At 26.6% G+C, this 17,205-nt stretch overlaps 1 pseudogene; it reads left to right on the top strand.

The window, feature by feature from the left end:
- Nucleotides 1-2,806: 2,806 nt before the first annotated feature.
- LOC124931270 lies at nt 2,807-15,877 on the top strand (annotated as a pseudogene).
- The last annotated feature ends 1,328 nt before the right edge of the window (nt 15,878-17,205 follow it).

The raw sequence follows: 17,205 nt of genomic DNA, 5'->3' as shown, positions 1-17,205 counted from the left end.
GATTTAAAAAATATATATATTATTCTTAATATAAGAAATAGGTACTTAAAAAAAAATTTATATTTAATATAAGAAATATATAATTACAAATCTAAATAATATTTAATGCATTTAAAATATATTTTTGTTATAGAAAAATCATATTTATATAAAAAATAATAATAAATATATTAAAAATAATAAAAATTAAAGTAATAATTTTGATTTAAATTTTATGTATTTAAAATTTAAATTATATTTAATTAAATAAAAAATTAATGAAAATTTAAATTATATTTAATTAAATAAAAAATACAATATTAATAAATTTAATATAAATTTAATGTAAATATGCTTTAATTTATAATTTATATTATTTATAAAGAATATTTAAAAAAATTAATACAAATTTAATGTAAATATGTTTTATAAAGAATATTTAAAAATAAATAATATTCTACATACAAGAAATATAAAAAATATTTGTTATAGATAATTTACATTTTAAATCAAATTTAATATTTAATGCAAAATATAAAATATTTTTTTATGAATTAATGATTAATATAAGTTTAATTCAAAGTTTAAAATTATTTATAAATATTATAAAAATAATATAATAATTTTAATTGATATAAATTTTAAAAATATGTTTAATATAAAAATTAGGTAAATAAAAAAAATTATGTATTTAAAAATTTAAATTATATTTTATTAAAATAAAGAATGAGTATTTAATAAATATAATTTAATAATCATAATGTAACATTTAAATTTAAATTATATTTTGTTTTAGAAAAAATGTTTCTATAGAAAATAAAAATGAATAATATAATTTTTAAGTTTAATGTAGAAATTAAATTTTAATTTAGATATTAATAGAAAATAAAATAAATAAACTAATATCATAAATTTTTAGATACATGTTAAGTTGGATAAACTTATCATGCATCTAATAAGTAGTATGCATCTTAAATAGTAAGATAATATAAATTTAAACAAATTAAAAAAACTTACTTGAACTCATCAATCAAGGTTAATATACTGCAATAAATAAATGTTTATAATATTATTCAAACAATTATATATAATAGATTAAGATAGAAAGATGAAAGAATTATGATTATACCTAGATAAATCTATTTTGGAATTCTGGAAAGAGATGAAAAACAATATACAACTCCTTTCAACGCCGACCCAAGATCTTCAAATTCCTGAAAAATAACGACTCCTTCAACATCAACGAAATAAAGCCAATTACAACACAAGAAATAACACAAAAGACAAAGTCACACATATAAATAGAAACAGAGGTTAAAATTCAAGCATCAAAATATAAAAAATGAAGTTTCCAGCCGCTAAAAACAGAAATTTATACCTTCAGTTTTCCCAATAAATAAGAAACATTGACAATATCCTTGGTGAATCAAAAAGCTGGAGTGAAATAAATGTTTCAATCATCTGAATGTTTTCTTCCAGGCTACCAATGAAATAAAAAACAGAATCAAGAAAGATGAAATCAGTAAATAAGATTTTGATTTTCATTAAAAAAAAATCATACCGCAACAACTTTCATTGCATCGGCATCAAGTCTATTCTCCCAGCATTTATCACCTGCAAGTATCATAAAAAATAACCGATACCTATTTGTCCTGTTTTTAATTCAAATTTTCGAGAGAGAAACGAAGAATATACCAATATATCAAGTTTCCGAACTTGGATCTAGCTAAATCAACAAGGATAGGAATAGTAGACAGATCTGCAACATCAAGCTGATGGAAGATGTCAAGTAGTTCATCTCCTCCTCCGGTAAGTACTCTCTTTAAGATTAGATTCCTCTTTTTTCATCTCTAACAGTCAGAATCACCGTTATGCCTTTAAAAGTCAACTGTCTGCATATTTCTAATCCAATTCCTCTGTTCGCACCTGTTACGATCGAATGCATTGTAATTTCTCTAGGTTTTCAATCAACGATTAACTAAATAGAATAAATTATGCATTGTAATTTCTTGTTTGTTATAAGCAAGAAAGAATCTTCTCATACCTCTTCATTTCAGTGTCCCGGACATAAGACAGGTGAAATAATCTTTCCTTTTTCCAAAGAAAAATGCACCGACACCAGCCGATTCAAACATCATCTGATAAACTAATAGAATAAATAAAACAATAAGTCAGGCATATGAATATATATTATAAGAAATAGTATGCATTTAAAGAAAACGATTCAGATGAACATAAAGAAAACCATTATTACAACTGAATAGAAATACGGAAGGCATCGCTTCCCGAAAGGAACACCCGTACCAATTGAAACATCATAAACCCTAATATAGGATATTACAACAACAGATCTCGTTTTCCAACTAATCCAATATAATTGATGTAATTAGAAGAAACAGTTCATGAATTTTAACAGATAAACAAAGAAATTCTCCTTTTGAGAAAAAAAGGTAACCTTAAAAGTTCAAATCCCAGAAAGTAAAAAGTTGATCATGTCAGTTCTTATATGATTGATTTCTTATTCAAACCATCATTTTCAACCTAATTCAGTCGAACATTACAGACAATAATCATAACTCACCGATTTTCCATTCGAGAACGAATCAGAAAGATCACGGCGCCGTGAACCAGTAGTGGATCCAATACGACGGGACATGGATCCATTATCAAACCTCTGAGATGTGAGCCGCTGCCGATGCTGTTGTACGACGATCTGTCTATGTAAATTTTACTCTTCCGTAAGCATTTTCCGATAACTAATTCCACCGGTAACTCCCCTGCTTCTGGAAGTTTTTACACCGCCAAGCAAATGATTCGATTTCTCTAGATGCTTCGGAGGAGGAGAGAAGCCGTCGTCGGTGGTGCGGACGTGTTCTTGAAGAATGGGAAATATCTGATTCCGATTTGCGGAAGGGGGTTTAAGGGGTTTAAGGGGTTTTAGGATTTGGATATATATAATTCCTATATAAATCAACAAACGGCTACGGTTTAGGATTTCGAATTCCAACGGATTCAAATTATCTATTATCTATTATTATAATATTAATTCCTATGAATTCAAATTATCTATTATCTATTATTATAATATTAATTCCTATGAATTCAAATTATCTATTATCTATTATCTATTATTATAATATTAATTCCTATGAATTCAAATTATCTAACAATAATAATAATTTGTAAAAATAAATAAATAAATATATATATATATATATATATATATATATATTTATAATCAACTAAGTATATTATTATATAATTTTAATATTAACTTAAAATTATACTTACGATTTTATCAAAATTTAGGCATCATACTTTATTTTTAATAATATATATTTCAATTATTAATTATTATAATAAATAATAAAATTATAATAAATAATAAAATTATAATAATAATAATACAATATTTATAATATATTAGATAAATAACTGTCTAACTAATTAAATTATTTTAAAAATTATTAATTTTAATATTAAATCATCTATTAGTAAATGGTTCAACTTTAAAAAAAATTATTATTTTTATTTATAAATAGTTAATTCTATTTTTATTCAAAAAAAAAATTATATATATGAAATTTTTTTTTATAAATAATACAAAATAAAACGTTAAATAATATGATAAAAATAAAAACTAAAACTAAAATTCTTAAGTTTAAAATTTAAACTTCTTGAAATTTTTGTTGATGTGACTTCAAATACGAAGTCGTTTAAGGTCTATAACAATGAGTAAGAATGTATAATAAACTGAACAAACTAATCGGCGGTGTCGAAAAATCGAGTCGATAAAATGTTTACAAAATATTCTGAGGTATAGTGAAAATTATTTTTGTGTTGATAAATGACGCCAAATTTTTTTATCTAAAATCATAACTAACCATCGATGAAATAATGATAAATTGAAAAAAAAAATCAATGATGGACACATATAAAAGAGCGTCCAAAGAAAGATTAGTTTAATAACTTTTAATTAAATAAAAAAAAGAAATAACTATAAATCTGACAATTTTATCTCATTTGTCCTTAAAATAAGATTGACACAAACTCAAAAAAATGACCATCAAAGATAATTAACAAATATGAGCATCAAACGACCTAACAAAATTGTAGAATATTATTTGAATTAGAAAAATTCGGGATGACAAATCCGATACAACTAAATAATATACCAAATTAAACAAAATAAAACATAAATTCAAATATAAGTACTAAAAAAAATTAATAAAAAAGCTGTGAAAACGAGAAAGAAAATAACTATTGTTTATTTTTTTAAAAGGAAATAAAATTAATTAACTTAAATTAAGATCCTTAAGCCTCTATTTGGTTGGAGGTACAGTACTATAGATATAGGATAAAGATATCTACAATAAAATTAAATTAATGTTTGGTTAAAATAAATTATATCTACAGTGTTATTAAGGGTATAATTTATACCTAAAATTAGGTATAAAATTGTAACAGATATCACAAGGTATAAATTTCTAACCTTTACTAATTTCTATTTTTTTTTAAACTCATTCTCCAAAATTATTGTCTTTTTCTTCCTCGGAACGGGGAAGTGGACTTAGTTACCCCCATTGATGAAAGCTATCCTTTAAAATGTAAATAGATTTTTTAATTTTTCACTCTCTTGACCAATAATCTCTGAAGTGAAAAGAGAGATATCAAAAATAAAATAATTATTTATTTAAGAAATGTTTAACAAAAAATATATACAAATAAGTTAAAACAATAAGTTTCTTAGTTAACTCTTCGATGAAAACGTTTCACTACAATTTTTTTGGTAGTAAACATAGAATATTTAAATGCATTTTTTTATTATGTTAGATTACATTATTTAAGTCATATTTGTTTTAGTCGGTTTTGTTTTTAGATAGTCTTATTTTCAAGTAATATAACAAACTTTTATTTTTATCTTGGTAGGTACCTAAATTCTTATTAAGTCTCCACAACATATAACGATCTATTGATATTGAGATTCGTTTATTTGTGATTTTGTTATTATATATTTAATAGTATTAATTATTAATAAACAATTTATTTAATTATAAGAAATAAAATATATTTAAAAAGAAATTATATTATCATATAGCATTATTAAATATTTTTAAACTAATATTTTTTATTAGTTTAAATATAATTAATAATAAATATTAAAATAATTTATATAAATAAAAGAATAAAATAGTGTTTAATTATTTTTAATATTTTTTATACCACGAACCAATCACAAAATTATAAAATTTATATCACATTTATTATTTCAACCAAACACCAATAATCTATATAATTTATACATCTTAATACCCCTATATAAGTTATACCCAAAGAACTTACATCTATATAACTAGTACCACGAACCAAAACGCTTAATTGTGCTAAAAAATGCACATTGTTGTTGGTCTCAATCTCACCGCTTAGAATCCGTCTAGATTGAACGTGGAAGGCTTGTATGATTATAGAGCATGTTCAACGAAGATCATGCTCATCATCATCGAGACAATCAAATCTCTCCTTCTTCGCGTGGCTGGAGACCGGTCCTTATTTCTTAGAAAGAAAGGTTTTCTAATTTTGCCGTAAAAAACCGGAAAGGTGAAACAATCACATCCAGACGCTTTTACGGATTTCCTCCATTATTTATTCATCTTTTCATACCGTTTACCGCTATTATATATTTTATATTTTAGTATTCAGCACTTACTTCACATGGTTGGCCGTTATGTGAAAGAAAAGTCTTCATCCTCGTTTAAATGATCTGTACGTATACATATTTCTTTTCTCTCTTATCTCTCGCAATCGTTGTGACTTTTATTCATCATTAACTTTTCGTGGCATGTTGTGAATTTCAAATGTCTCTTTCAGGTTTGTAAACATTTGCTTCAATCGAGTCTAGATCTGGAGTTCATTCTGCATTCTACTTGCTTGATTGAATCTCTTGATTCTATGTAACGATATATGTTACTTTCCGTATTAATTTGATTGGCTGATTATTATATTAGGTTTTATCTTAGGAGATTTTAAATCCAGTTACAAATGAATGAATTAATCCTCCGTTTGTGCTGTGAATCTATTTCTTTGTTTGTTTCTGTGGCTATGAAACTTTCATTATATATCACAATTATCTTATCTGCATTGATAATTAGATGACCATTTTTTAAATAGGCTTTTATTTGCCAAAAAATCATATGTGGTTTAATGTCTTGTCCATTGGGTCTCATATACAGAGAGTGCATCAAGACTGATAATATAGATTCTGTTAGAAATCTTGTCTTGAAAAATAACAGAAAACTATATATATATACGATGTTACAAATAAATAAAAATAAAATAAGATATACGAAGAACAATATCACCGTATTTGATGGTTGATTCGAGGCATGTGTTAAACACATTTCCCTTAAAACAGTTCCACCGTCTCCCCGTGTGCTAGAGTTTGTCACAGATGACTGTCTCCCAGGGTACAACGAAACTAGTAGTGATTCAGCACCGGAATCACTACACAACGAGCTTGATAAAGTACTTGAACTATCACCGGGTTTCAACGGAAAATATCGAAGGAAGAACTCGAAGAACACTCACAAAACAAGAAGAAGGCTTTTGGAATTCTAGAGTGAGAAAGATGAAGGATGAAGTATTTGTAAAATGAATAATGAATGGGTATATATTGCTGAAAATTAAACCTGTAAATAAAACCATCCAAACGTTTATTAGCAATAAATATTGCTCATTCATTTGTTAATTAATCCATAACTAATTAACATCAGCCTATACGTTTATTTGCAGAAATGCAATGTTAGACATTCAATGCTAATGCTAGCTAATTGAAGAGTCCATACGTTAGCCAATAGGCCAATTAAAGCTAAATGTTTATCCTAACATTATGCTTTAATTTTCTAATTAGGCATTAAATATTAATTAAACAATTAATATTTAATTATAATTTGGATTAAATTCACCGTTAATTCACGTTTGAATTTGTGTGAATTTTATTTGATTTTATTTATTTACAATCTTATTTCCATTCATTAATGGAATTAGTTTAATTCCAACAATCCCCCACATTAATGGAAATTGAAAGATTAACCCGGTGAAAGGTTCAACAGTTGAATTCTACATAGGATAGGTAGGTGTAACCCTTTGAACCTTCCCTTATGAAAGTATATAACTTTACTAGCCGATTAGTAGACTCGATGTCCTTGAACTATTCTGCCATTTGTGTAAACGATTACACATTTTCACATAGAATTCTCCCTGATACATGTCAAGCTCTCATGGTTGTGTCCGTTTTGGCCATGGAACACGCGCCTGGTTCTGTGAGAGGGTCTAGAATTGAGCCGTGCAATTCTTTCGAAGCGGCCCCACTTCTCCCTCACATAGGTGATCTCTTTGCTCACAAAGAATCATTAAAAGCAATATACTTATCCTCGTCAAAATATATATTGTTTTGTTATAGGATTAATCCTCAACAATAACTTTCCAAGTCAGTACAATTAGGTTGTTCCATTGAACCCAGTTCTTGGGATCTCCAGTCTGCATAGGTTGAGTTTTTCTTCATAGCAACTTATAGTAGGCTAATGTCTCAAAAGACTTCAAACTACCTCTCTATTCAATAATCTGATTAGTGGATCCACAATGTTATCTTTGACTTACATATTCAAATTTGATAACTCCATTAGAGAGTATAGTTTAATGACATTATGTCTAAGACGTGTATGTCTAGACTTGTCACTGACTATAAGCTTGTCCAATTTCTAATTACTATCACAATAATTAGAAATTTATGTTGGTACATTCTTAGTTAACCTTGGAACATCTTCTAATAAGAAGCATAGTCATTCGTACATACTTATCATTTAATTTTTTTTATGAAAATATTGTTTACTTGGCTAACTAGTAGACAAAATGTCTTTGAACTATTCTTCCTTCGTGTAAACGATTATATATTTTACATAAAAATATTTTATTTTTCGACATAAGTCAAAAATATAGATTATAACGTTTAATCTATCCATCATAAGTTTCTTAAAAGATTTCCATATGTAGATTGCACTTCTAAGTATAAACATATTCACTTTAAGACGTAAAATTTTTCATTTAATAATATCAATATATCTTTTGATAACAACATGATATTTCGTGTAGTGCAATTCAAATCCTTAATGGATTTAATCATTTTTATCGTAATTTTCAATGATAAAATATCGTACAAAAGACACGTAATGAAATAATTTTCATTGTCTTCATGATATATATAATTGTCACATCCACTTTTTAATAAAAGTATGATCAAATTTTCATATCATTATTATAAAATTTATTATAAGTCATATCAAGACTTTATAAACTTTCCTTTTCATTTATTTCATAAAATCTTTTTGAAGACATTGATTCTTCAAAATTTTTATGAAAGCAATGTCAAAATATGACACGTTTCTTGATTTCAAAATCCTCAAATTTTAAATATCGATTTGAGCACCAACTCAGCAAATATAAACAAGACATTTTCTTGTTATTTTCTTTCTTTTTGTAAAGTTGCGCAACTTTATTTTTTATAGAGAACATATTTCTCTAACAATAAATTATCTTTTTATTTATCATAATATATACAATTATTTTTGTGTTATAATCAATAAAAATATTTGCCCCCACATTCGTGTTGGTATCCTTTTTTAAATCACACACTTATATGATTTAAATCAATCATTTTCTAATCAAGAAATTGTCACACAATTCTTTTACAATTTTCTTTTGTTATACTTATCATACAATGAATAAGATAACTATATCATAAATATTTAATTGAATAAATCATAATTTCTATACAAGAGATTAGAAAGTTTATTCATTTATAAATCATTCTTCACATAATCTCTACATAAGAAATTAAAAATATTTAATCAATTAAAATATTTATTTCAACACTTAATTTCTATAAAAGAAATTAGAATATTTAATCAAATAAATATTCACCATATCACATGATTTATACAAAAGAAATCATAATGTTTCAAGCATCTTTGACCGAAGTCGCTTAAACATTTATTTCCGGTTGCACGTTTGCATCCCGTAATATCGGCACGTTTGCCACATTATTCTCAAATCAAACAATACTTTGCTTGTAATTATTTGATTTCAAAATTATCAAATATATTATATTAAATCAAAATTAATATATCCATATATATATGATATTATATATTATTCTTCTTTCATTTTAGTCACCACGATGACAAAACAACTATAATATATATAGTCAATAAATCAGATACATAATATGTCATATATATTCTTAAACAAATATATATACAACTTCATTTATCATTAAAAATATCGTTTAAAAAATATATGATAATTAATTAGAATGTTGATCATTTATTTTTAATCAAATATAAAACTAACTAATTATATAAATAAATATTCATGTCATCAATTATTCGTTTCTTAATTAATTAGATGACCTTTAACATTCTATAACAAATCTTTGTCAATCAAAGAACACATGATTTGTGACAAATTTCAAAATTATCTATTAAAATAAAAATAGATAGAAAATAAATCTTAATTTATATATATATATATAAATTTCTAGATAAACATACTTATTATGAATAACATGAACCATCATATTATTAGCTAATATGCATGATTTATATTAATAATCAATTAGCACATAATCAAATTAAATATAACTGTAAATATATTTCATATCTTAATCGAAGCACTTACATTGCCATGTTTTGAACAATAATCGACGTGAAACGATTATGCATGCTCAAAAATAACTTTGGGTAAATTGTTCTCACCGAGACAATTTTTGCAAAGACAATTTCGACTAACATAGTTGTGTCTTTTTAAATGCATGCTTATAATAAGTTCTAACACAAATAACTTATTTAATCTCAAAAAATTTAAATGCCTCAAAATATTAATAACAACATCATTTTAGCAAATTAAATTTCTATTATTTCTACACAAGAAATTAGAATGGCTTCAGCACTTAAGGAATCGTTAAGTGTGCCAATTCACATTTAATAATTTCTATAGAAGAAATTAAAATGATTTCAACATCCATGATTAAAATCATATATCAGATATCATTCATCTCACAATTTTTTACACAAGAAATTGCAGTGATTTCAACATCAATGACTAGAGTCAATTTAGCAATTCTGATTTTTACCAAGAAAAATCATTGACTATCCTTCATCTCATATTATTTCTACACAAGAAATTAGAATGATTTTAATATAGTTTCAACATCAATGACTAAAGTCATTTTAACTAGTCTGATTTCTACCAAGAAATCATTGTCTATCCATTCATATAATAATTTCTATACAAGAAATTTGAATGATTCTACCATAAATGACTAGTGTCATTTTTTTAACACATTCATCTAATAATTTCTATAGAAAAAATTTGAATGGTTTCGTCATAAATGACTAACATTTGTGTCATTTTATAACACATTGGCTAAAATGAGATTCGAACTATGGACCTTTCGCCTCCTTGTGTGTCTGAATTTCGAACAACTGCGCCAATGCGCCATTTCATTGTTATACCGCTTTTATGACCTTTTGTCTTCTTTCTAGAGATAACTTATACTTCATATTTGACTAGACTCTGTCAACAAATGAATATATGCACATTTAAAACGATAACTTATTACCATAATAAAATGTAATATATAAAACAATGCATAAATAAAGATATCATCTCTCTTTGTTTATTAAATCTTCCTACCATATTCTTATTAATTATATTGCTTAATTAAAAAGAAGGTATATATTATAATTAATTATTTAAAACTGAAACCATATGTTTCAATTATAATTAATTTTAACACCATAAATTTTATAAAAATTGAAAGCTAACATATTAGTTACTTTCTTATTTTCATTCATTATTATTAATAATTTTAATAACCAAACAAATCTTCAAAATAAAACTAGAATAAATTAAATTAATTATGTTCTAATTTATTTTATATATAATATTTATATAATGAATATACATACTAAAGTTCTTTAAGAAATTTTTTATATCAAACTATATTAGCTTATAAAATTAAGCTTTAACAACATAAGAACATATGTGTTAATAATCAACATATTTATATACAATAAAGACTTATCTTTATTTGTTGATTTTTTTTTCTTAAGATGAATCATTTCTATTTTTCGAAATGAGCATTATCTCTTTCGCAACACCGCGACTCGTATTTCTGAAACATCAAAGACAAAAAAATATTCGATGGCGCAAGCTCTTAAATAGCTTAGCACAAAGAAACTGTTTTAAGATTGTTAGAAATCTTGTCTTGAAAAATAACAGAAAACTATATATATATATACGATGTTACAAATAAATAAAAATAAAATAAGATATACGAAGAACAATATCACCGTATTTGATGGTTGATTCGAGGAATGTGTTAAACACATTTCCCTTAAAACAGTTTCACCGTCTCCCCGTGTGCTAGAGTTTGTCACAGATGACTGTCTTCCAGGGTACAACGAATCTAGTAGTGATTCAGCACCGGAATCACTACACAATGAGCTTGATAAAGTACCTGAACTATCACCGGGTTTCAACGGAAAATATCGAAGGAAGAACTCGAAGAACACTCACAAAACAAGAAGAAGGCTTTTGGAATTCTAGAGTGAGAAAGATGAAGGATGAAGTATTTGTAAAATGAATAATGAATGGGTATATATTGCTGAAAATTAAACCTGTAAATAAAACCATCCAAACGTTTATTAGAAATAAATATTGCTCATTCATTTGTTAATTAATCCATAACTAATTAACATCAGCCTATACGTTTAGTTGCAGAAATGCAATGTTAGACATTCAATGCTAATGCTAGCTAATTGAAGAGTCCATACGTTAGCAAATAGGCCAATTAAAGTTAAATGTTTATCCTAATATTATGCTTTAATTTTCTAATTAGGCATTAAATATTAATTAAACAATTAATATTTAATTATAATTTGAATTAAATTCACCGTTAATTCACGTTTGAATTTGTGTGAATTTTATTTGATTTTATTTATTTACAATCTTATTTCTATTCATTAATTGGAATTAGCTTAATTCCAACAGATTCTACTTTCAACTGACAGATATGGATCAGGAGGTATAATTTTTCTTTGTGTTTCAATAAGCAATGTCATATAATGCCATCTCATTTTGTGATCGAGTTTATTTTGTTGTCATCGACACGAAAGAATCAGAGAAGCTGAGCTCGGTTCACATACTGTAAGGTCCCATGGGATTACAGTGGCGAGGATCCATTTGCAAGATTGACTCATTTTACTCCCATGGGATTACAGTGGCGAGGATCCACTTGCATGATTGACTCATTTTACTGCTTCTTGGTGTGATATATTATGTTTTGAATACAATCAGTCCGTTCTATCAGTTTGTTGAGAAGGATATGATGTCTGACCTCAAGTATTCTTTGAAAGATAATACAGTTCCTCCATGGGCTGTTCCGGTATGTTCTTTTTCTATTATTTTTATTTAGAGAAATATTTATAGGTCGTGTAACTTATGAATAGTGTTCCTTTCCATTGCTAGATATATGCAGTTATTTTTTCTATCTTGATTTTTCTAAGAGTTTATTTACGTAGGAAGGATGTATACGATCTTCATCATGCAACTTTAGGTAAAACTGAAATCTTTACTTTATGTTCCTTGTGTGAAATGTTATGTTTATAAGCTTTAAGAAAAAAAAGGCCTACTTTTTTCTGTCCTCATCACGTCTGTTCTAACAAATGCGATAAAGGATGCTGTTGGTCGGCCTAGACCCGACTTCTTCTGGCGGTGCTTCCCAGATGGAAAGGATGTATGTATTTTACTCAATTTCTCTAGATAATGGCTTCATTTATAAATACCAAGTTCAGTTTACAGTTCAGATCTAAATGATAGGACATAAATAATTTTAAATGAAATGAATATGGAATATACGGTTTTCCCACTAAGAATCCTTGATTGAAGTGGAGGTAGGTCTGTGGGGATCGTGCTAGCTTACACACCATGGAACAAATCCATATTTAATTTTTTTATAGAATCTGCGGTTTTATCTTAAAAGTATGCTAAGTGTGGTGTCTCATGTCTTACTGTTAGGCTTATGATTTGATTAGAAATGTTATTTTCCATGGAAATAAACATGTGATAAAGGAAGGGCATAAAATTTTTCTAAGTGGCTATACATGGGGTAAGTATCTTATTGATATTCAACGAAAATAGTCCTCCAATACTTTACTCAAAATCTTATTAATTTCTTGTTGTAGTATTCTTTGCCAGAATTCTTTGTCGGTCTAGGATTTATGTCGTTGTATTTATATGGAAAGATCAAGGTGTTTGACCGAAGAGGACATGTAGCCAAATTGTGAATCTCTTTTACCCTGCTACTCGTTGCATCACTTGTTGGTGTCTCTAGAGTTGACGACTACTGGCACCACTAGCAAGATGTGGCAGTAGGAGGTATACTAGGTGAGTTCATTGCGTGTTAAGTTTATCAATTACTATTTGGGACTTGAACTTAGTTTTCTTTTGGCATATAATGCTAGTACATTAGCCATTTGGGGCTTTTGTCAAGGAAGAAGAGATTAATGTTTCTTTTTCTAAACTAATAAAATATCTAACACTAAATAATTTCGTGAAAAAAGAATGTCTGTTAGGAAAAAGCTCCCCAAATGGCACACATGTTAAAAAGTTTGAACATTATCTTGCAGTTCAAAGTTCAAACCCCATATGTTAAAAGAGGTCCAAGTTTAACCCCAATTTTAATAGCTTTGAGACTTGTTTGATGACGTGTTATTTAGTCCTTGTTCAATATGGGTTTTTGAGATTAATATAAAATAACCGAATATCTCATCATCAATATACTCTTTATTCATTAAATTATAACCATAAGACTAATGTCCTTTTACCCAACTAACCGAGTTTTCAATAGCTTACGGTTGAAGTAGTGGCGGAGCTACGCATGGGCTAGGGTGGGCTCCAGCCCCACCTAAATTAAAAACTTAAAATAAAATATTTTATATATATTTTTAACATATTACTCATAATAGCCCAGTTGGCTATGTAATTAAACTTTGAACCTGGTCAGGTCATTAAACCCTGGCCTCAACTTTAATTTTAAAAACTAATATAATTTTTATCTATATATTAATTCATAATTATTAATATTTTATTTTATACTAACAATATTTTCTAATATAAAAATATTTATAATAATACATAAATTTTAATTAATATATAAATAAAGTATAAAAAATTATATATAAAATAATGTAAATCATATAATAATATTATTTATTTTAAAATTATATTTATATAATAATTATACATTATTTTTTATTTATTTCAATGTAATTAATAGTACAAGTTATTTATAAGGGTAAAATATAAAAATTAAAATAATAATAGTGTTTTATATTTCTTAATTTTAAACTATTTCAAAAATTTATAAGAAAATATAAATTAATATTAATAAACAAGTTAAAATAGTTACATTGATTTGGTTTGGTATTTAAATAAAGAATTTGATATCCCTGCTCAAGAACCTAACAAATCTCCTATAATTGATGTTGATGTAAGTTCTCTTAAACTTGATCCAGCGTTACGTATTTCGATATAGAAATATCATTTTAATCAAATGGATGAAATTAGACGAGCTTATATCAAGATGGGGTCATATCAACCTATTAAGGATGAGTACCCGCCGACAAAATTTGGAAATCAAAATCGACGGTTCCAAAGTCATTGGTTTTAGAAATTTACTTTGTTAGAATATTCTCTTTTGAAAGATGTTGCTTTTTGTTTCCCATGTTTCTTGTTTGAACATAAGTAACCCCAAAAACCTACATTTATAATAGATGGATTCAAATATTGAAAGCGAGTTAATGATTGGGATAAATGCTCTTTTGTTATGCATATAGGATGTAATATTACACCACATAATAGGGAAGTTGAATATCTTGATAATTTAATGAGTATCCTTGTCATATTGACAAATTACTGAATGCACAGTTTTCAGATGAAAAAAAAAATAGATTACGGCTTACAAAAACTATTGAAAGCACTCGGTGGCTCAATTTGCAAGCGTGTGCATTGAGAGGGCATGACGAGTCTCCATCTTCTATTAATCGTGAAAATTTTATTGAAAAAAAGGCGGAGCATAGAAAGTTAAATCTGAGATGCAAGTTGGAGTCAACCCCAGGTAATTTTTCATCATGGCTTCGCCCCTGGGTTGAAGTGTCCATATGACGACAGTGGTGAGTTGCTCTACTAGCCTCACACCCCTGCCAGAGATTATTTTCAAAAAAGAAAATGTTAATCGTCTTAGATAGTAAAAAGGTTATTTATCTGCAGGTATGTATTGACTACATTCTGCTATCTTCAGTTTTACCCGCCTCCGTACCTTGTTGAAGGTATGTCTAATTAGGGTTGTTGTGCTACCACATAAGTATTCACAACTAAAACAGAGCATTTTCTTCGTGAATATATTATCATCCCATTACAGGTTCGGGTTCTTATGCCTACTCCAAAATGAGAGAGGAATCACGCAGTCGTAATCGCTCAGTTAGTAGTGTTTTCACACAAAATAAAAATGAAGTATCGGGAAATACTCTAGTTGAAGATGATCATCACCATAATTTCTTAGGGATGGGTTTATCGGAAAATTCTAGTTTGGCAGTTGATGACTTAGAACAGGGAATAATGTATAGTTAGTTATATACGTGCATTATTTGATGGTCAATTGATAGCTAACTGTTTTTTTATTGTTTTTTTTCATTGAATCGTAGCAATGGCAGGAATTCACAGCCGCTTCACATCAATGGAGGCCCATAGATCCAAAACAGATGAACTCGGTGGTAGTTAGGTTAACATATGGTTTTTATTTATAGTTATTAGTTTATTTGGTTTTTATAGTTAGCCAGAGTTATTAGTTTATCTATGAAGCATGTTACCATATTTCTATGGGTAATTATTTTATCCAGTATTTAATTTATTATTTATTATTTATTATTTATTATTTATAATTCAAATCAAATTGTTAGGTGTTCTAATTAGATTTTAAGATTAGGAAACTATTTTATTGGACAAGACATGGTTCAATTATTAGTATTGTTAATGAACGGTATAATGGCAATATTAATATACTTTTTGATAATCTTAATTTTACTCACATGTCATAATATATAAACAAATTTTGTTTTAATACTCTTATAGGTAATAGTTTATAAAAAAATAATTTAATTTCATTGATTAGAACTTGCATCTTAAAAACTAAATAATATTATTAAAAATTTGACAACAAAATTTTGGGTTAAATTTAACAAGTTATCACCTCTTTCCAAGAAATTGAGAAATATTGAAATAATAATTTTTTCTTCTACAAAATATGATAATTTTTTTTGATTAGTTGATATGGAAATAAAAGAATTTGAGGTAATTGTAAAGACAAAAGGTAATGACTTTAGTTCAAATATCTTTAAGTGCTTCATTACAAACAATATTTATTATATTTGGATGGAGAGGAACGCATGAAAATTATCAAGGGTTCGAAATGATGTGAAAATGAAGACGAATTCTCACTTGTGAAAGAAATTAGTTGATTTGTCAAAGATGAAATATTGCATATGAGAAATTTACTCTTACGTATGATTTCAAGGCACTCTAAGTTTCATTGATTGCTTCCTTCAATTTTGTTCTCATTCTGGTTGTTTTTTTTTATTTTCATCTTGTTAATTCATTCATTTTTGACAAAAAAATTGTTTTGCCGCCTAAATCATGAGCTCTTAAAATTCTTCACCCTTTTCGGGTCTTTTTATTTAATGACATTATGTCGTTTTATAAAAAAAATTAAGATAACAAAGTCATATGAGAAAATATTTTCAATCTAAAAAAATGGTGAAATTATTAAAAGAAGTTAAAGATTAATCAAATAAAATATTGTTGATCAAACACTAAATTTTATGGATTGGTTAGTTAGTTAACTTGCTAATCTGAAAAAGTTTTCTCAAAATTTTGATTCGGTCTTTGTGTTTGATTTTGTAGAATTTAAGATAGTGGTGAGTCGCTTCTTCAGTTTTGTTAGAAAGCTTATCTCGTGGTATTTTCTCGGTAAAATCTGCTAATGAATAAACAAGGGAGTCTAGAGGTTGTGCTAGAAGTCCTTGTTGAGATATAATATTGTATTTCTGGCAA

The sequence above is a fragment of the Impatiens glandulifera genome, chromosome 1 (assembly GCF_907164915.1).
Source record: "Impatiens glandulifera chromosome 1, dImpGla2.1, whole genome shotgun sequence".
NCBI lineage: Eukaryota > Viridiplantae > Streptophyta > Magnoliopsida > Ericales > Balsaminaceae > Impatiens > Impatiens glandulifera.
Note: the sequence above shows the minus strand (reverse complement) of the source record. Positions and strands in the feature narration are given on the sequence as shown.